The sequence below is a fragment of the Chiroxiphia lanceolata genome, chromosome W, assembly GCF_009829145.1.
Source record: "Chiroxiphia lanceolata isolate bChiLan1 chromosome W, bChiLan1.pri, whole genome shotgun sequence".
Lineage (NCBI taxonomy): Eukaryota > Metazoa > Chordata > Aves > Passeriformes > Pipridae > Chiroxiphia > Chiroxiphia lanceolata.
Genome location: NC_045670.1, coordinates 11,897,720 through 11,917,888, shown reverse-complemented (window position 1 = coordinate 11,917,888; position 20,169 = coordinate 11,897,720). Strand labels below are relative to the sequence as shown.

General features: G+C 44.1%; 1 protein-coding gene across 1 annotated transcript in view; it reads left to right on the top strand.

Annotated features, from left to right (window-relative positions):
- The window catches only part of LOC116780036 (syncytin-A-like), a 1,173,168-nt gene that overhangs the window by 991,086 nt on the left and 161,913 nt on the right, over window positions 1-20,169 (top strand). The window lies entirely within an intron of this gene.

Below are 20,169 nucleotides of genomic sequence, written 5' to 3'. Positions count from 1 at the left end.
GCAGTTCCTGACCTGTCAAAGTTCACTCCATGGCATAGTCGGAACATCTGGGTGACTCTAATGAAGGAACTGAACCACACGACCTTTTGTGCATCACTGGCGTATCCAGAGCAGCCATTTCACACCTGTCTTGTTGGTGTTCCTCTGGGTGACATGGAAGCATCTCTCCTGGTGCAGGATGTCATCCGACGGCGTGACTTATCAAAACGGGACTGTCATACTGTGCGTGGGTGTCTTGATCATGTTGGTAGCTGGGATGATGTATTGTCTGTTAACACTCCACTTCAAAAGTTAGGTATTTTAGAGTCACTGTTTGTAAAAGACTGTGTATATTTTAATCATCGTGTAGGTTATGACATAGAATGAGCATGTGGTGAGTCTATGGTACGGGATGTGTTCCCTGAATCATCTTTCTATGGAAATAGTTCCTTCTGGTGTCGGTAAGAATCGGACTTGGAGTACTCCAGCAGTGAGTGCACCTTGTCGACTCCCTACGGGAGTGTTTCTTCTGTGTGAAGATAGAATCTAACCAGGAATCCCTGCACAGCCGTTAGGGGGACCTTGTACATTTGGAAGGTTGGGGTTGTTGACACCCGCTCACAGACTGCTGCTTAATCACTCATTGCTCCATCAACGAGATCGCAGGGCAGTACACCTTAATGAACAGTGTAATGATAACATACTGCTCTGGAATTATGGACAGAGAGTGGCTGCTTCTGTAGTTCTCCCTTGGGCAGCTGCAGCTAAGGCCCTAGGCACTTTGAATAATATGGCCTGCTGGGTAGTGAAGCAAGTCAATAAAACTTCACAGATATTGTACCAACTGGCCACTGACATGAATTCTGTCCGACATGCAACCTTACAAAATAGAGCAGCCGTGGATTTCTTACTTCTAGTCCACGGATACGGGTGTCAAGACTTTGAAGGGATGTGTTGTATGAATCTGTCAGATCACTCTATGTCCATTTATAGAAGCATTGCTGAGTTGCAGGCGGCAACTCAGAAGATCAAAGAAAGCACTGGGTTTTTTGGCTTGGAAAACTGGTTTGGCAGATGGGGAATACCTAGCTGGTTAGCCTCACTTTTCAAAATGGGATGCTTGGTAGTGTTGATGGTTGTGGTTGTGTTACTGATGCTGCCGTGTTTAGTATCGCTCCTGCAAAGGGCCCTGCAGGATACGATGCGGGCAGTCTTTGTAGCACAATTACAGACGGGGGAATTGTGGGGGGAGATGGCAGGCCCATGGAACCCCCGGGCCCCCTGGAAGTAGAGGAGCTTGAGGCATTAAAGGGAGTAAGACCGTTCCCTTGAGAAAAGTAGAGATAACTGCACGTTCCCATGGAAACAGCCCTGAGTGCTGGACAATGCAAGGTCGGAACTGCTTGACAAACTGCAGTTGTTACATTCCTGGATGTTTTATAAAAACATGTTTGTAGTGTATGTGTGGGAAAAGTGGAAGTTGACACTAATAAAGGGCTACCTGCTGCGCTGAGCAGGCAGACATCTCTCTAACTCTTCATCCTAGTGTGTCTCTTCATCCTAGTGTGTGTGTGTGTCGCGTGTCTTTCTTCCCCCACAGGACCAAGGCCTTTCGACAGATACCCAGTGACAGCTCAGTATATTAAAAATTAGTAATTCAATTCACAGCAAGGAAAACAGTTTTGGCTCAGTCTGCACCCAGTCATGCTACAGAAAATCCAGCGGGATAACTCTAGTCTAGTTAGATTATCCCATGTGGCTCTTCCTCTTGGGAACAAGACACAGACACACATAACGTATCTCTGTGGTGGGTTGACCTTGGCTGGATGCCAGATACCCACTCAGCTACCCTATCACTCCCCTTCCCAGTCGGACAGGGGAGAGAGTAAGATGGAAAAAAACTCGTGGGTATAGATAAGGCAGCACTGTGAGGGTTACTATGGGGAAATGAACTCCAGCTCAGTCAGACCCAATACAGTCTCACAGGCCAAATTCTGTTCTCTGTATCAAACTGAATAACTCCAGTTAAACCAGCCTTTGATATTTGATTACATCACTCTACTGGGTTATTCTGGACTGACGTTGCTGCATGAGAATAGAACTTGGCCCTTAATATAGTGTATACTTTTATATAAAGTATGATAGGTGTCACTAATGTAAATTTATTTGTTGAAAAGAGAGCTGCACTGTCCTTGAAGATGCTAAGAAGACCCTAGGAAAGCTTCAGGTAAAGATCAAGTTTAAAATGAGATGAGACCTTCTCCCTCCTCCTGGGAAGAGTGACTACATATAATTACAGTTCCATGACCGTGTTAGGCCCAATATTTGCAAGTCTATGTGTCATGAGTATAAGGAGACTTTTATAAATGAAATGCCAATCTTTGTAGCTTGTCCTGGCATTTCTAAGGTGTCACATTGTCCTGGTTCCAGCCAGGACAGGGTTAATTTTTGCAGTAGCTGGGAGGGAGGTTATTCTATATCACCTCACATCATTGCTGGGGGAGGAGGGAAAGGGACTCTTATTTCCAAGCAGAAGTGTTCCTTCCAGTTGAGAAAACATGGCAGAGAGAGCAGTCAGGGTAGCAATGTGCTGGTCCTGAACTTAGAGGGAGAGGTCAGGGTGGTGTTGCCTTAAAGGATGGGGAGCCAAAAAGAGACTCACCAGGCAATTAGTATAGAGATAAGAGAGCAGTTTTAATGGAAGGCCTTCCATTACGGGGGTACAGAGATGCGCGCACTCGTGTCCGGGGGTTCCGCAATTTAAGGTATTTGTCCATCCAATACCAGATGTATCCACCCCCCAGATCCTCCCAGTTCTGACCCTGGCACACCCCTCTGGAAATTGAGTTAGGGGGCTCTGGGACCCCCTCTTCTTCATCTTCCTCTTCATCACAGCATGTCCAGTCTTTGGAGCTCCTCCAAAGTTCTAGGTTTTGAAGGATGCTTTGACTATGATGTATCTTGTTGTTCAAGCCAGGGTGCAAATGTTCTTAAACAGAAAGAAGACCTACCTTGAGGGAAGTCTAACCAAGCTAAAGGAATTTAGAAAGTTAGATACAAAATGGGGTAATAGGGTTAGGTAAATGTATAAACTACAGCTACTTCTAAAATCTACAAAAAGCTAAAAATCAAAAAAAAACCCATTGGCATCAGCGGCATGGTTGTAGTCAGGTCACAAACTTCATGGTGAGCATTTTTTTTTGCATGTGAATCACTCTCTTTTGTACACTTTCGTTATTAATATTGTTGCTGTTGCTCTTCATTTTCTTATTTCACTGCTTTTTCCAGTAAATTGTTCTTATCTCAACTCATGATCTTTGCCTTTTGTGCCTCCAGTTGGAGGGGGAGGGGAAGTGGGACATGGGTTTTAGTGGGAGTACTAAATTGGAGAATACCATTCCTAAACCATGACAGACATACAGTTATGTTTCATCAGCCTTTATCCAAAAGACCCCTTTCCGCAGCACTGCTTTCCAGCATATCATTCCCCAGTCTGTACGAACATCCAGGATTACCCCATCCCAGGTGCAGAATCTGACACTTTCCCTTGTTGTACTTCATATGGTTGGTGATTGCCCAGTCCTCTAATTTGTCAAGGTCTCTCTGCAGGGCCTCCCTGCCTTCGAGGGACTCAACAGCTACTCCCAGTTTTGTGTCATCTGCAAACTTGCTTAGTGTCCCTTCCAGTCCTGCATCCAAGTCATTTATGAAGATGTTGAAGAGCACAGGGCCTAAGATGGAGCCCTGCGGAACCCCACTAGTGACAGGTCACGAGTCAGATGTTACCCCATTCACTATTACCCTCTGTGCTCGACCATGAGCCAATTGCTCACCCACTGCATGAAAAGACAACACACCCTCCCCATCAGGGAATTGAATCCCAGTCTCCTGCATGACTCACCACTATACTAATGAGGAGTATATATATGCAGAGAGATCCCAAGGGATTGAGCTGATGGGGGTTTTTTTAGCTTTTGAAGATTCTCAGCTGAAAAACCCCTCCTCTCTCCCTCTCCCTGCAGTCCTATACACACATATACCTCCCAGACTCAAAATGTGTTGTCCCATTTATATCATTGAACCTACCCATGTACATAGGGATAGTACATAGTTTGGGAATGGTGTTCCTCAATTTGGTGTTCCTCAATTTAGCGTTCCCCAGTTTCGTGTTCCCACTGAAACACCCCAAACATGGTGCTGCTTGCTCACTCTCCCCTCCCCCTCCCCCTGCGGCAGGCTGGAGAGGAGAATTGGAGGCACAAAAGGTGAAGATCATGGGTTGAGATAAGAACAATTTACTGGAAACAAGAATGAGATAAGAAAACTAACAATAACAGCACCAATATTAATAACAAGAGAGGCAAACAATTCTCATGCAAATGCTCACCCTGCAGAAAACAGCAATATGCAAACTGCCACCACGCTACTCCATCTGCAAGAGACTCCCTTCTCCCTGCCCTGGCAATGACATGAGATGGTATAGAATAACCACCTCTCCTGGCTACTGCAAAAATTAACCCTGTCCTGACCAGAACCAGGACAGGATGGAAGGGTGTTTGTGTGAGGATATGAGCAAATGCAACTCAAGTAAGCAGGCTTGATTTTGTCATTAATTCCTTATACCCATAGCCTGGAAGGGTAAATACCAATAAAAAGACCTGCAACTTCATGAGGAGATATGTGAGAAAATTCATTCATTTTCCATAATTTGAACAACTTGGGATCTTCTCCCTTATCTTGAAGGGTTCAGGTGACTGATCAGACCCTGGGAAGGGAAAACAGGACTCAGGGACATATGAAGGTCCTGGTTAGTGATAAGTTTCCTCAGAACCAGTGCCAGGTCAGACTGTGTTGTGGTTTAGATTTTCTTGTTGAATTTTTCCATTCCACGATGCAGTTTTTTGGGGGGGGGAAAGATGGAGGTTCCTGCCAGAACTGAGGTGGGATCCCTGAAGAGGGAATCCCCCGGGAACTGGGGAAAATAAAAGACACTAGCAGTTTCGGTTTTCTTTCCTTCGCCCCTGCCACATAACCCAGAAGGTCTCTGACAGTCACCGCTGCCTCACTGCCTTCATTAAAGAGCTGCTCTCTATCCTATCTATACTAATATTGTTCGGAGAATTTTTCTTCCATTTTAGGCATCAGTTTGGCACCCAAAGGTGGAAACCTACAACTTCTCTGGATCGAGTTATTTCATCCTACAAGAAATTCTTCTGCCAGCACCTTTTTCAAAGAATTTCTTGTGCCGAACTGAGAAACCAAGGCCCTAAGGACCTTGCACAGAGGTAAGGTAAAGAACAACTCTTTTTGGTTATTTTTACTAGCAACTGTAATGTGGTTATTTCCAGAAATTTGGAGTATTTGTGAAATACTCCACTCTTTTGGGGACTGGGAATTGTGACTTTCTGGGATCCCTTGGTGTTGTGAAAGACAGTTGTTTTTTTCACAGTCTGTGGGAGAGGGTTTGACCCAATATGGCTGGAGAGACCAGAGTGGGGGTTTGTTTGGTGGGGAGCAGGAAGCTACTTGAATTCCACTTTTGTGGTGTGACTTAGCTCCAGAGGTGTTTTTCTCCACTTTGCATTTTGCCTGGGGCCGGTGCGGTTTGACTGGCCTGTCTCTAGTTTAAGGGGGGGGCTGCCACTTGGCTTCCCATCAGGGGGGTGGATTGGTGGATTGCACCATTACATTCGCTATTTGGGGGGAGAGGGGATGCCCTCTTTGATGCCCTCCTATATTGTAGTAGCATATGCCTTCCTACGGTGGTGCATGGTATAGAGAGCTTGCTGGGTAATCCTAAAGCTGTGAGTTCAAGTCCAGCACCTGGAAGTTTTGCCAACTGTTTTTTCTACCTGAGAATAGTTGTAAATATGGGCTGTGGGCAGTCAACAGAGCAAAAGATCCCTTAGAGATTTCCTCTTGCATTGATATTGCATTATTGGTGTCATGCAACTGGCCATGGGGCATCTCTTAAAAGGTAAGAATTAATTAGGCTAAGTATAAATTTGTGGCCATTGCACAGATTAGATGGAGGGGACATCTGGCCAAAGTTTGGTTCTTTGCAAGTAAAAACAGTGTTGCAGCTTTTGTCATTCCTATGGAAAGAGGAGAGGTAGAATGAAGTTGTTTATGCAGAGTTATTCCCTCTCTTTTTAAATTGCCCAAAGTGAAAAGAGGAATACCAACCAGAAAAGGCTCCTGTAGAGGTAGAACTTTTGGTCATGGCATTAGAGGGAGGTAAAAGGAAACATTGTAAAAAGTGTTGCTTGCTCAGCCAGACCTATTTCAGAAGACCTGTTACTCACTCCTAATATGCGAGAGGGAGTGAAGGGGGCCAGGACCAACACCACGGCACAGCAGCTGCTGCAGGCAGGGCTGTGACTGCGGCCTGCGCAGATGGTACTTTGGCTGCTAGTGGCTCAGCAGCTGCGGGCGAGACGACTGCTGTGTGCGGTGGCAAAGCTGTGGCTGCTGCCAATGCAGATGCCTGGGGGGGGCCACCACCAATGCAGGCGCTATGACTACAGGCACCACCAGTGCTCTCGGGTGCACCATGATGGGTGGGACCATCTCTATCTCTGCCCCAGAATCCTCCAAGGCCACAACATCCACCACTGTGACTTCCCCATTTCCAGTTCTGGGCTACACTACTTCTGTCCCCACCATTAAGGGTGGAGAAAGGGTTATCCAACTGTCCCCCCAGTGTATGCTGGTTTCTCCTTTCCATGAGGGGGGGCAACGCTAGGCGGCTTTGGAGCTGCTGGGTTTACCTTCCCAACTCACTTTTCTCTTGGGGACCCAGGCGAGTCCGCACTCCAATCCTGTAGGGATACTTCTGGTTCCGTGGGGAGGAAGGCACTTCCAACCCCCAAGAGAAGGGAGAAGCAGGGGCTTCCCCTGCTTCCCTCCCTGGCTGTGAAAGTCATTGAAAGTGACTGTGCTGACCCAGACTCAGATACCTCTACAGAGGATGAGTCAGATACTACCTATGCGGAGGAAGGAGCTACTGCCAGCACTAGTAGAACCAGTCATAAAAAAAGAGACAAAGGGAAAGGTGCCTGTTTCAACTGAAAAGAGAAGGGGAAAAAGGGTACGTGAGGCTCTGGCCGACCCTAACTATGTTGCTTGATACACCAGAACTAAGAAGGGAGAAGCTGCTATAGAAACCCCCTTGAGACAAGCCATGGGTAACCAGGATCCAATTTTAATAGAGTTTCCCTTTCCTCTGGTTGAGTTACAACAATGGAAGACCTCAGTTGGGGAATATAAAGAAAATCCAGAAAAGGTGACTAATAGTGTAGAAAGGGCCATTAAATCACAAAATCCAGACTGTTATGATTTAGAGGCTATGATGGATACATTACTTGACAAAACAGAGAAAGAGATGGTTCAACGAGCTGCTCGAGGGCAGATCGAAGCCAGAATAGCAACCAGAAACCTTCAAGGGACAACTGATGATAATTTCCCTTTACAAGATGTAGCAGAACAGATGGAGAGATTGAGACACTATCAGAACCAGGTGGTGTATGGTATAAGACATGCTATTCCAACAGCAATAAATTGGTCAAAATTGTACGAGGTAAAGCAAGACAGAAATGAATCCCTGACAGACTTCTTAAATAGGTTAGAAGAGGCTGCATGAATATATACAACTTTGGACCTCAACTCAGTACCAGGAAGAGCACACATGGTCTATCTGTTCATAGGTCAGTCCGCAGATGATATAAGAAAAAAACTGCAAAAGTCAGAGAGGGAAGATCTAGGTGAATTATTGGACATAGCTTGGACAGTGTATCGGAGAAACCCACCAGGAGCAACGCAGACCCCGAAGGAACCTTTCGCCGCTTCGCCGCCGCCACCACTGCCACCGAGGAACAGCCCCGCCGGAGCCACGCCGCACCGAGAAGCCCCCCCCGCCGCCGCCGCCCAGAGCCGCCAGCCGCACCGAGGGACCCCGCAGAGACGCCGAGAGAAAAAAAACTACAGAGAAAAAGCCGATTCAGAAACTGAAAGTAAAAGCAGCCAAACAAAGTAACCGCAACCACTTGTATCTACAGCCCCGATCTAAGGTAAACATAGGAGGCTTTGTCTCCATGAAAACCTCACAAGACATTGAAACATAAACTCTATTGCTACACAACCACTAACAGTAACGTTGCATATAGATACATAACAAAGACTGGGACACATTCTGAACCACAAGGCACACGAGTAAACGAAACAATTAACTCACACCCCTCCCCACTCACACTGCTAGCAGCAGCACAACCCATAGGCATGAAGGGGGGAGGGAAAGGAGCCGTTCGTGAGTTAAGCTTCGGGTCGGGAGCCGAGTACCACAGGGACACAAGTCACTGGGAGGGAACACAGCCTGAAATGCGGGATCCCAGCCCATGGGGTCAACGCAGGGGGCTCTGTTACAGCGATGAGGGAGGTAACCCAGCATATTTGCCACCCCACGCTGCGGATGACCAGCCACAGCGTGTCCCGGAATGGGCACAACCATCTTGCCTGCCATGTGGACCAGAGACCGATCCGTCTCTTCCACCCATAGGCACAACCGGGAGGGAGGACCCTCCTCCATGCCGCCTCCACCACCCAGTACCACCCCCCCACATGGAACCGGGCTCACTGGAACCACAGGGGGGGAGACATGGGGGAATGAGGAGGAGGGACCAAAGATGGTTCCACCAGGAGGGAGCAAGGAGGCAAATGGGGGAAGGTCAGTGAACATGTGGAAACAATATCGGGACAAGGCATTTCGAGTGAGAGGCTTGAAGGATATTCAGGCATGCTCAATCGATTTTAGCCAACGTCAACCCCCTCAATTTCAGCCTCTGTCATATGAGGCTACAGAGAAATTGAGGCAGTTGGTAAGAGGTGCTGGCATGTCCTTAAACAATACTTTCAAGTATTTGGAGACATTGAGTTCCATCTATTTTTTCACCCCACGTGACTGGAAGAATCTAATGAAACTAGTTCTTAATAACATCCAATATACAGTCTGGTTAGCTGACTTTTGGGAGAATTGTGCTAAATATGTAACTGACACCCAAGCAGGCATAACAACAAACCAATTAACTGGAGAGGGAGATTACAGCACAGTAGATGCCCAATCAGTCTATCCCCGGGAGATGTACAGAGTAATAGCCAAATAGGCCCTAAAGCCATGAAAAACCTTCCCACTACAAACCAAGATAGCAACCTGTCCCCCACAAAAATGTTAAAAGGTTGTACTGAACCAAATTCACGATGCTTAGATTGGCTGCAAGCTGCTTTAAACAAGCAAGTAGAGTACAATAAAACCAGAGTTGCTGTATGGGTAATTGGCTTTTGAAAAGGCGAACTCAGGCTGTAAAGGAGCTTTGCAGACCCTTCCTGAAAGGGAAGGCTACAGCATTGCTGAGCTGGTTTGACCCTACCAAAGAGTTAGCTCTGTGGAGCACCAATCTACCCCTTTTGCTACAACCCTAAGAGCCCAGTTAGGAGTAAAAGAAGAGGCCAGACACAGAGCGAGTTGTGTTAGATGTGGTGACCCTGACCACTCTCAAAGGGATTGTCCTTGGAGACCCTTAGCAGCAACATCCCACAAGTACCTAAACAGCGGGGAATGGACTGAATTGTACCAAGGGTGCCGTGGGTGGGGCAGGGGCCTCGCCATAAGCATTGCACTGCTTGCTGCTGTGCTGCTCGCCATCCTCCTCTTTCCCACCAACTTTCATGAGCTAGAGAGGAAGCAGCTTGAAGCAAGACGCAATGTGCCAGTAAACAGCCCCAAAAAAACCCCTGTATTCTGCACCCCCAAGAAAGGTGACAAGTGGAGAATGCTGCAGGACTTTAAAGCAGTAAACACGGTCATAAAGCTTACAGAAGCGTTGCAACCTGGACTGCCCTCACCCACTATGCTCCCAACAAATTGGCCACTAGTGGTAATTGATTTAAGGAACTGTTTCTTTACCATCTTCCTACACCCTGAGGATGCGCCAAGGCTTGCCTTTTCCATCATGGCCTCGAACAATGCTCAGCCCATGCAAAGCTATTGCTGGGTTGTCCTTCCACAGGGAATGCAAAGCAACCTGACGAGAAATCAAACAGCTATCATACACCATTATGTAGATAACACACTAATAACCACAACCACAAAGAATGAACTGCCATTTACTCTTACTGCTCTAATCAAAGCTGTCCAAGATGCAGGGTTACAGGTTGCTTCAGAGAGGATCCAACCATCACAACCCTGGACTTATCTTGGATGGGAAATCATGCAACCAGAAACTTCTCCACAGCCACTGCAGCTCGAGGTAAAAGACACTTTACATGAGTTGCAAAAGCTTCTGGGAGTCATCAGGTGGTTAAAACCTGTTTTAGGCATAACCCCAGAGGGGTTATACCCTCTATTTGAGCTGCTAAAGGGGGACTCCAACCTAACGTCTAACAGGTCTCTGACAGCAGAAACAAAGCAGGCGTTAAACATTCGTACCAAGGCAATAGAGAGCAGACAAGGCGAAAGGAGAAATCCTGAACTGCAAATCTGCCTGACCCTTGTTCCCAGCAGGTACCAGCCATTTGCAGTTTTGTTTCAGTGGGATCAGACTGACAAAGACCCACTGCAAATTCTGGAGTGGCTAATTCTGCCTCACACACCACCTAAAACTGTGTGGACTGCTAATGAGATGTTTGCAAAGCTTGTCATTAAAGGTAGAGGACGACTGCAGGAACTAGACGGAAAGGATCCTGCCATCATCTTCATTCCAGCTATGAAGGACAACTTGGATTGGATGCTAGCTGAGGATGCAGGATTCCAGACTGCCTTGGCAGGCTTTGATGGTGACATTTCAGTCCATCTCCCTAAACACAGATTATGGACAGAAATCGCTAATTTACCTTTAAAAACCACAACCAGATGTAAACATGAACCAGTGAAAGACCTCAGGGTCTTCACAGATGCATCTGGGAAAAACACAAAAAGTTGCAGTGATTTGGGTAAACCCTAACACAGGACAATGGGAACGAGAGGTACAGACCATGAACCAAGGTTCTGTGAAGGTTCTGGAACTGGCTACCATTCGTATTGCCTTGGGGAAATTTTCTGAACAACCTATTAATATTGTAATTGATTCTTGTTATGCTGCAGGGTTAGTCTCACGTCTGGAATGTTCGTTTCTTCGAGATGTCTCTAATCCTCATCTGTTATTTGAAATGCGTTCTATTTGGGTTCTTGTCAATCATAGAAGGTTTGATTTCTATATAATGCACAGAAGATCTCACACTGACATGCCAGGGCCAATAGCTGACGGGAACCAGGAAGCTGACAAAGCAGCAATGTTTAACACCATACCCAGAGTCTTAGAGCAAGCAAAATTGTCTCATTCATTTTTCCATCAGAATGCACGTTCTCTGAAGAGGCAATTTCAAATAACAATTAATCAAGCTCGAGACATCATCATGTCATGCCCAGACTGTCAGAAAATCACACCCATGCCATCTCAGGAAGGTGTTAACCCCAGAGGGTTAATAGCAAATGAGATCTGGCAAACAGATATACACATCTCCGAATTTGGCATATTGAAATATGTACATGTAAATAGATACACATCCACAAAACATAACCACCACAACACCCACTGGAGAAGAGGCCAAGAGTGTAAAACACACTGGCTTAGCTGCTTAGCAACCCTTGGTACCCCAAAACAGATCAACACTAACAATAAATCAGCTTCACTTCCTATCAAATAGGAAAATTCTCACGTCACAGGCATTCCACACTAACCCATCAGACAGGCAGTTATTGAAAGGGCACATCACACACTGAAACACATGTTAGATAAACAACAAAAAAAGGGGGGGAATCTGTGTAGCCCGCAAGAACATCTGTGAAAAACCATGTATGTTATCAATTTTTTTAAATTGTGACAATACTGGAAAGAAGCAGGTATGAAAAGCAACACAGACCCCAGGCTTGTGCCTCTCCCAAACCACCGGTCATGGTAAGAGACTTGATTTCAGGACAGTGGACGAGACCGTTAGATCTTGTGACTTGGGGACGAGGCTACACCTGTGTGGCTGCAGGAAAAGAAACTTAAATGGATTCCTTCCAGGTGTGTAAGACCCTACTTAAATACACAACCACAGCAGTAAGAACCAGAGTAACACAGAAGTTATAAAAGAGTTATGTTTATGTTTCAGGTTTACATTTAAGGACGACCAGTGTGGCAAAAAGCAGTCTGTAAAGAATCCATGAATGTGTGTATGATGTATGGAATGACAGCCGTCAGTGAATGAGCGTGTGAATGAATAAGAGAGTTGTTTGACTGGACAAACATTAAAACACAAAACACCTCACAAAATAACACTACCTCCGCCACAGAGTCACTTTAAGAGAATTTAGTTTTGCTAAGCTTAACCTGTTTCTTAAATAAAGTTGAACTTCCCAGTTATTTAAAACCCTCAGATTAATAAAGGTTATAGGTCTATGCATGGTTGGGCTAAGACCTTTAAGTTAATAAAGTTATTTCTCCAAGTTGCACTACCCTTTAGGAAAATAAGAAAGTTTTAAAAGGTTTACAATAGAAGTATAAGAAGCCAGAGCAAGTGACGTGTTGGGTCATTGCAAGCTTTCGTAGTTTACAATGTACTGTTCTGATTGTTTGCACTGTTATTTTTGCACTGTTTTTGTGACCTTCTTAAATAATTGAGAAGGGGTTGATGTAGGAGGCGTGTCTAAGGTACGAGGGGATGTACCGAGGCATGAGCTGAAATAGACAACCCTATTGGTTAAGGAGGTCACATGGTTCTGGGAGATAAAAGGGAGCGAGATTTTGAAATAAACCTCTTTGTTCACCATCTCAGAAGAGCGTGTTCATCCTTCTTTATCATATAAAGACCAGCAGCGACACGTGCACCCTACAACGAGCATCACAAATGCAATGACTACCACGGGTGTCACAAATGCAAATGCCATCATGGTAAGAGGGTTGATTGGAAAAAGGCACCTAGAAAGGGTACTTCTGCCCCTCTGGGTCAGGATCAAGAAGAAAGGACATTGGAAAAAGGAGTGTCCAGACTTGAAGAAAAAGAAAGACCTAATCCCTCAACTGGACCAGGATGAGGACTGAAGGGGACCGGAGGATTCTACCCCAGCAGAACCTCTGGTTGTAGTTAAGGTGGAGGGAGAAGAAGTTGAGTTCTTGGTGGATACAGGAGAAACATATTCCTTGTTAAACACTTTGGAAGGGAAACTGAGTCATGACACTGTAAAGGTGATTGGTGCTACAGCGGTGAGTGAAACAAGACCTTTCTTCCAACCTTTGAAATTCAAGTTGGGAAAGCACTGGGTAACTCACCAATTCCTCTATATGCCAAACTCTCCTAAGCCTTTACTGGGCAGGGACATATTGGAGAAATTAGGAACCGAAATTAAATTTTGGAAGGGAAGGGGAATAAAAGTCATAATTCCTAAAACTAAATATGTCAAGGCAGCTACCTTTTTCATACATGAGGACCATGGCGAGATCCCCATAGAGATTGAGAGTGCTGTCATCCCTATAGTGTGGGTTAGTGATTTTCCTGGGAGGTCCAAGCGAGCAGAACCTGTAAGCATCACACTCAAACCAGGAGCAACACTGGTAAGACAAAAACAATACCCTTTGAAGCTAGAAAGTCATAAGGGATTAGTACCTATAATTGAAAAGTTTCTTAAATTTGGATTATTGGTAGAATGTGAATCCAAATACAATACCCCCATCCTACCGGTAAAAAAGGCTGATGGTAAGAGCTATCAATTGGTGCAGGATCTAAGGGCAATCAACAAAATAACAGGGGATATACACCCAGTAGTATCCAACCCCTATACTTTATTGACCACATGGACAGATGATTTAGGGTGGTTTACTGTGCTTGATCTTAAAGATGCCTTCTGCATTCCCGTGCATAAGGACAGTCAAGAACTTTTTGCTTTTGAATGGGAAAATCCTGAGACAGGGAGAAGAACTCAACTCACCTGGGCGGTTCTACCCCAGGGCTACAGGAACAGCCCAACTATATTTGGAAACCAACTGGCAAAAGAACTGGAGGACTGGAGAAGGCAGCAACCAGAAGAAGTTGTCCTGCAGTATGTGGACAATATACTAGCTGCCAAAAGTCAGGACTTTTAAACTTTTTGGGACTAAGTGGGTATAGAGTCTCAAAACAAAAGGTACAGATTGCAAAGGAAATAGTCATCTATTTGGGGCTTGAGATCTATCGTGGATATCAACAACTCAGCACAGACCAGAAAGAAGTCATCTGTCTTCTTCCAGAGCCCCACACCATACGAGAAATGCAGGCTTTCCTGGGAATGGTAGGATGGTGTCGCCTGTGGATAGCTAACTACAGGTTACTAATCAAACCCCTATATGGAGCACTAAAAGTGGATGATGAAGGAATAGTGGCATGGACAGGTGATACCAGGGCTGCATTTAAACAGCTGAAACATTCTTTGATGTCAGCTCCAGCATTAGGACTACCAGACTTAACTAAGCCTTTTGAGTTGTTCACATATGAGCAACTGAATGTTGCTCTGAGGGTACTGTCACAGACCCTGGGAAACCAGCGAAGGGCTGTGGTTTAGTTTTCAAAACAACTAGACAATGTTAGCCAAAGGTGGCCTGGGTGTTTGAAAGCTGTAGCAGCTACTGTTATCTTGATCTAAGAAACCCAAAAATTCACCCTTGGGCAGCACAGTCATGTATGTACCCCATGCAGTCAAAATTGTACTTGAACAGAAGGGGAGTCACTGGTTGTCCCCTAGCAGAATGCTTAAGTATCAAACTGTGTTGTTGGAACAGGATGATGTTACCCTAAAAACAATATCTGTTGTAAATCCTGCTATGTTTCTGTCCTCAACATTGACTGACAGTGTTCTTGAACATGACTGTTTGCAGACCATCGAAGACGTCTATTCCAACACACCTGACTTGAAAGATGTGCCTCTGGAAAACCCATATTGGGAACTGTATACTAATGGAAGCAGTTTCATGCAAGACGGTAAACAAATGACAAGATATGCAGTGACAAACAGGGACAAGGTAATTGAGGCAAAGGCCTTGCCAGCAGATGTATCATCACAGAAAGCTGAACTGATTGCACTGACAAGAGTTCTAGAACTTAGTGAAGGAAAGAAGGTAAATATATGGACTGATTCTAAATATGCATTCAGCATTGTACATGCCCTTGGAACCATCTGGAAGGAAAGGGGGCTATTGACTGCTCAAGGCAGTGGGGTCAAACATGCTGAACAGATCAATGCACTCCTGCAGAGTATTTTGAAACCTACGGAGGTGTCTATCATGCATTGTAGAGCTCATCAAATAGGGAAAACAACTCCCAAATTAGGGAATCATTTTGCTGATCAAATGGCAAAAGGGACTGCAGAAAAACGTATCCTGGCAGTAATACCGCAGAAGGAAATCAATCTGTCAGAGTTTACCCCAAGGTATGATGAGAGCAAGCACCAATTAATTGTCTCTTAAGGCTGAAATCAAAGGAGGTGGATGGGCTGTTACACCTACAGGACAGGTTGTAAGTCCCATCCCTACTCCTTCAGGAGTTAGCTCTGTGAGAACATGAGGGTACCCATTAGGGAACAGAAAATCTTCTAAAACATTTGGAGAAAGTAGTAATAGGAATAGGAATGGCAGAAATTGTGCAATCTATAGTAAGCAAATGTGAAATCTGCTGTCAAAACAGTCCTGATATGAGCAAAAGCATGGTGCTAGGGGTAAAAAAGGCCAGAGACCTTCCTGGAGATAGACAGTGTTTTAATGTACGGTGACTCCTTCAAAATGTTTTAACCTAAGAGTTTATTTAATTTTTTATGGTGGTTTTTAAAAAGATTTTCTTCTTTTGCAATTAGCAAATAGGGAATTGGTGCACAGAGGAAACGTTTCTGGACAGTGCACAAAACACCAGCTTAAGTAGTTGTTCATTCTGATATGGTGCTATTATGTGCATGTGGAGTCCCTTCAAAAAGGAGGATTCAGGGAGATCTGCATGTAGAGGCACACTCAGCTTCAGAATGTGTGCAATTTGTGTATTTTTTTTCTGCAAAAAATATATTTTTTGTGAATTCAGATTTAGTTGTGACTATTTGAATTGTTTTTAGGGAGTAAACTTGAAATACCATGCCAAGAGTAGGTTCTCCAGAAGGTACATATCAGCTGAAATACAGCTTTATTTTTTTTGCAAGGGTATGAGATTTTCTGTGGACTAGTACGTGGTTATAATGGTGGTAATTTTGTGTATACTTTTAAAAAATATTTAGAAAAGCATATATACATGCACATTTATATTGGTAAGAGCATGGCAAAAGACTTCTTCCAGAATAAGGAGAACTGTTGAAATTGCTCTAGAGAAAACTTAGTAAGTTCTATTCATAAATGGAAAGCATCACCTGTGGCCCGGTTTAATTGCATGATCACAGCAGCAGAAAACCTTGAAACAATGTTATTTATATTAACTTCAGGGACATTGTTTCATTTTCTTCCAGGAGGAAGATATGCAAAGAGTGTACTGCCTGAGCAAGAAAGTGGTTCTGTTGTGTAATGTTTTGTATTGCTCCTTCAGTGAAAAGGAAAGGAAAAGGCTTTTGCTATTTTAAAAAAGAAATGTAAATAAGAAAATGCTTTCAAGTTCTGTTGTGGTTTTCAGGAGTTAGAGAGCTAGGTCTGCTGAATCTGCAGATAATTTTGGCACTTACTGCACTGCAATTATTGTATAAAATTACCAGGCAAATTTGTTCTTGTGCAATGTGTAGATGATTTATTACTTGCCAACAAGGCATATGAAGATTGTTCGAAAGACACTATTTGTCAATGTATCACTTCAGCAGAAATTAGCCACTGTTCTAAGTTTCAGTTGTGTCATCAGGAAGTAAAATATTTAGGATTTATATTAACAAAAGGACAAAGATTAGACCTAGAACTGGTCCAGGCTATGGTAACCAGGCTATGGTTCCTCAACTGGTAACAAGGAAAACAATTGCAAGCATTTCTTAGGGGTGGTAAGATATGGCAGACTCTGGATACTGGGACTGAGGGAGTTAAGTAAAACATTGACAGAAGTTACCAAGACAGAGGAAGTGGAACCTATGCTGTATGCATCAGGATGCAGAGACAGAAAAGACTTCCCAAGCTATAAAAGGAACTTTAGCTTCTGTTCTGGCACCATGATTGCCGGATTACTCCAAGCCCTTTGAACTATTTCTGCATGAGAACAAAGGAGTAGCTAGTGGAGTCCTTATTCAAAATCTAGGTCTACATTGCTGTCCTGTGTCTTATTACTCAACTCAACTAGATACTGTAGCAACAGGGAGTAATTCCTGCATTAAAGTGATGGCAGCAACAGCAACTATCATGAAAAGGAGCAGACTATTAGTTCTGAGTCACCCAATAACAGTGTATGTCCCACTTGAAGTATAAATGATTCTTAAACAACATGTTTCACAAACATTGCCTCCACAAAGAGCATATCGTTATGAATTAATGATTTTACATATGGATAATATTACTTTGAAAATATGTATTGTTTTGATTCCAACAACTTTATTGCCTGTTCCCTCTGATGGTGAACTGCATCATGATTGTGCTTGGGTAGTGTTTCACTCCAGTCGCCTTTGGGAAGATCTGCAAGATCAACCTCCAGACAATTTGGATCTAATCCCATTCACCAATGGATCAACTGTCGTAACATAGAAATTGTGTGAGCAATTTCTTTGCATTTCTGTGTGTTTCACCTTGGCATAGTTGAATGCTGATAGTAAAAATTACTGCGCCACTAAGATGGCTACAGGGCCTGAAGTTAGAACAAAGGTGGATTCATGCCAGATGCCAAGGAGGAGTTTTGGCAAAGTGAATAAGGTGTTCTCATCTCCTATGACCACCTGTTGTGGTCCAATTAACAGTGGACAGCAGAACATGTTTTCCTTATGTAACCAATGTAGTGTGAACAAGAAACTAAGCGTCATGAGCACTATATAATCTGTCTTTCTTCTAATAAAGACGACATATTGCTTGATCATATTGTTCTGAGAGCATCTGTCCGTTCCCTTCCATCAACAATCAACAGGCTATGCAGTGATGAGAAACTTAGAGGTACTTGAAGCAGAACCTCTACAACCCTTGGTGAGTGCCCAAGGGGCTGAATTAACTTCTTTAGCAAGAACAGCCTAGTGGGGATATAATCAATGAGTGACTCTTTATACTGATACTAAATATGCTTTTGGAGAGTGTCATGCAACGTCTATGCTATGGAAAGAATGAGAATTCATTATCTCATCAGAAAATAATATTTTCAATGGAACTGAAATCCAAATGCCGATGAAAGCTACTAAGCTTCCAAGGGAAATCGCTGTAGTGCACTGTTGAAGCCGAAAAATCGGTCCGAGAAACTACTCAGAGACTTTTTTATCTTTAAACAGCAAGGTATTTGTTTATTCAACGTTGGGAGTAAGCCAGCTCATGCTGGACAAACTTGTTCGACTTGAAAGTGCCAAAGCAAGCCATTTTATACACTTTAGATACATGGTTACATCATTTATTATACATATTAATAAGTAGGCTAGTCTCTGGGCGGAGTCTTTCCCGGCATGCGCAGTCTTCTACTTTGGGGGTCTTCTGCTCAAGCCTTCATCCTTCTGGTGGTTGCCATGGACGTCTTCCTCAATTTGACCTCTTCAATTAGGTGACCTGAATTCTTCAAGTTTGCAAAATCCTGACTCTGGGCCTTCTAGATCTTATTCAAACATCTAGTTTACCTAATTTATTACTGTGTGTGCACTACTCCTATTCTTTCTATAATAAGACCTTTGGTCCAGTGAGCAGAACGACCATGATATTAACCAGTGCTCCTAAAATGTTCTTCTAGCAACACAGGTATTGAGGTTTCATAGCAGGCCAAGATATCGCAGTTAACTCTTTTAGGCCTGGCTCCTGTTTCAGTCCCCCCTTTTACTTATAACTTACAAATTCTTTCGTCAAGTTCTAATGGGTTTTGATAGGTATGCATCACTGCCCACATTATCTCCATCCTTTTGACCATGGTACTCAATTTGCACCATAACCAGGCATTTAAGAGGGATAGCAGAATCATGGCAGTTACTAAAACCAATATTGGATGTATCAAATAGTGAAACACTTGTGATGCTGGAGGGGAGTACCCTGTAAAGATGTCCTATCAATGATGTTCTCCTACTTGCTCTACCTTTGTGTTTTATTTACCTCTTGCACCATCTTTTCTATACTGGAGTGTTCAAGCATCTTTTGGAAAGACTTATGTCTATCCCTATTTGTAATTTATGTACATCGTGATACAACAAATAAATCGACAAGGCAACTGGGGTTGATGGAATTCCACCTGAAGTCTGGAAACATGGGGGCCTTGCACTCCACACCAAATTTCACGAGTTTGTGGTGCGCTGTTGGGAGCTCGGTGAACTACCATCAGACCTTCGTGATGCTGTCATCATCACTTTGTATAAGAAGAAAGGTATTAAATCAGATTGCTCAAACTATAGTGGTATTACTCTGTTCTCCATTGCTGGCAAAATCCTGGCAAGAATACTCTTGAACAGACTAATATCCACTATAGCAGAAGGAATTCTACCTGAAAGTCAGTGTGGTTTCAGAGCCAACAGGAGCACCACAGACATGGTATTTGTTCTCAGACAACTGCAAGAGAAGTGTAGGGAACAGAACAAAGGTCTCTATGTAACCTTTGTCGACCTCACCAAGGCTTTTGATACTGTGAGCAGAAAAGGTCTGTGGCAGATTTTGGAACGTTTCGGTTGTCCCCCCAAGTTCCTTAAAATGATCATCTCACTCCATGAGGATCAGCATGGCCAAGTCAGATATGGCAACACACTTTCTGAGCCCTTTTTAATTAAGAATGGTGTGAAACAAGGTTGCGTTCTCACTCCTACCCTATTCACCGTCTTCTTTAGCATGATGCTCCAAAGGGCCACAGCAGACCTCGATGATCAGGACGGTATCTACATTCGATACCGTACTGATGGAAGCCTATTCAATCTAAGGCGACTGAAGGCCCACACCAAGACCTTAAACCATCTTGTCCGGGAGCTGCTTTATGCTGATGACGCCGCCCTTGTTGCCCACACAGAAGCAGCCCTGCAGCGTTTAACATCCTGCTTTGCAGATG